This window comes from Triticum urartu, chromosome 7A (assembly GCF_056163025.1).
Source record: "Triticum urartu cultivar PI428250 chromosome 7A, HENAU_Tu73, whole genome shotgun sequence".
Classification (NCBI taxonomy): Eukaryota; Viridiplantae; Streptophyta; class Magnoliopsida; order Poales; family Poaceae; genus Triticum; species Triticum urartu.
The window spans coordinates 14529492-14532099 of record NC_141879.1 but is presented as its reverse complement, the minus strand read 5'-3'; positions in this window follow the sequence as shown (position 1 = coordinate 14532099).

Below are 2608 nucleotides of genomic sequence, written 5' to 3'. Positions count from 1 at the left end.
AAAACCGTGGATTGTGTTCTTCTGGGCTATGCTTTTCATAGCATTGGCTATAGATTTTTGATAAAAAAATCTGAGGTATCCGACATGCATGTTGGTACGATTATGGAGTCTAATGATGCAACTTTCTTTGAGGACATATTTCCTATGAAGGATATGTCAAGTTCATCAAATCAGGAGATACCTATTCCATCTAGTGAGGAACTCACTGTAATTCCTGAACCCACCATTGCCATGGAACACGTTGAGAATCCTGTTGAGGGTGATAATGAAACTCCTATAAGGAGTAAGAGACAGAGGACTGCAAAGTCCTTTGGTGATGATTTCATTGTGTACCTTGTGGATGACACACCCAGGACTATTTTAGAAGCCTATGCATCTCCTGATGCTGACTACTAGAAGGAAGCTGTTCGTAGCGAGATGGATTCCATCTTAGCTAACGGAACCTGGGAGATCACTGACCGTCCTTATGGGTGCAAACCTGTAGGATGTAAGTGGGTGTTCAAGAAGAAGCTTAGACCTGATGGTACGATTGAAAAGTACAAGGCACGGCTTGTGGCTAAGGGTTATACCCAGAAAGAAGGTGAAGACTTCTTTCATACTTACTCACCCATGGCTAGACTGACCACAATTCGGGTGCTACTATCACTGGCTGCCTCACATGGTCTTCTCGTTCATCAAATGGACGTTAAGACGGCTTTCCTCAATGGAGAGTTGAAGGAGGAAATTTACATGGATCAGCCAGATGGTTTTGTAATACCCGGTCAAGAAGAAAAGGTGTGCAAGTTATTAAAGTCTGTATATGGTCTTAAACAAGCTCCTAAGGAGTGGCATGAGAAGTTCGAAAAAACATTAACTGCTGCCGGCTTTGTAGTAAACGATGGTGACAAGTGTGTGTACTATCACCATGGTGGGGGCTAAGGAGTTATTCTTTGTCTGTATGTCGACGACATATTGATCTTTGGAACCAAACTTGATTTAATCAAGGAGGTTAAGGATTTCTTATCTCGCTGTTTTGAGATGAAGGATCTAGGAGTAGCTGATGTTATCTTAAACATCAAGCTGTTGAGAGATGAGAATGGTGGAATCACACTGCTTCAGTCTCACTATGTGGAAAAGGTCTTGAGTCGTTTTGGGTATAGCGACTGCACACCTTCTCCAACTCCATATGATGCTAGTGTGTTGCTTCGAAAGAATCGACGGATTGCTAGAGATCAACTGAGGTATTCTCAGATCATCGGCTTGCTTATGTATTTGGCGAGTGCCATGAGGCCTGACATCTCGTTTGCTGTTAGCAAGCTGAGTCGGTTTGTGTCAAAACCGGGAGATGATCATTGGCATGCGCTTGAGAGAGTTATGCGCTACTTGAAAGGCACTGCGAGCTACGGGATTCACTACACCGGGTATCCAAGGGTACTAGAGGGTTATAGTGACTCGAACTGGATATCTGATGCTGATGAGATTAAGGCCACAAGTGGTTACGATTTTACACTTGGTGGTGGCGCTGTTTTCTGGAAGTCTTGCAAGCAGACCATCTTAACGAGGTTAACTATGGAAGCAGAACCCACAGCATTAGACACTGTCACTGTTGAAGCAGAGTGGCTTCGTGAGCTTTTGATGGACTTGCCTATGGTTGAAAAACCAATACCCCCTATCCTGATGAACTGTGATAATCAAACTGTGATCGTCAAGATAAACAGTTCTAAGGATAATATGAAGTCCTCAAGGCATGTGAAGAGGAGACTAAAATCTGTCAGAAAATTGAGGAACTCCGGAGTTATTACGTTGGATTATATCCAAACGTCGAAAAACCTGGCAGATCCCTTCACAAAGGGTCTATCACATAATGTGATAGATAATGCATCGATGGAGATGAGTTTGAGACCCACCGCATGAGTTGTCCATAGTGGTAACCCACTCTATGTGATCGGAGATCCCGTGAAGTAGAAGTGGGAGACAAGCTGTTGGCCAGCTGGGAGGAGAGTATCCCTATATTACCTATTCCACTCCGTGAAGATGCAATACTCTCCTGATCTTCATGGCAGGTTGATACTTATCTTAATGTGTTCCAAGCGGCTTATTCGGGTAAGCAGAGATGTTGTCCTGCAGAACATCTTCTGAGGAACACACCTATATGAATTTGACTATTAACGTCGCAGTCTGTGAGAATTGGGTGTTCTCTAATAAATTCATGAAAAGGCCCTGGAGTATGACGTATACGCTCCACCCGCGGGGAAGCCTTGCGGCAGCCCAGTATCAGTCAAGAATTTGTGCGAAACTAGTCTCGTAGAAAACTTGTAGTTCAAGGCATAGTCCACTATTCAAGTTGTGATCTAGTGTAGCATAAATCTCTAAGTGGAAGTTCAACTTCACAGTCTCCACTAAGCACCGGTATATAAACAATGTTTTGGAAACAAATGGTGAAATGTGCCAATGAGACTTTGTGAGGGATTATTGAAATTTGCTAGTGGGCTTTTAGCCCAAAGCCCAACTAAAATTTTGAAATTCTCTTGGCCATTCATGCACACATGTGATTGGAGTGAGTGAGGCTAAAGTTTAGTCCCACCTCATAAGTTGAGAGAGAGTTGCACCTCTTTATAAGGTGAGTTCT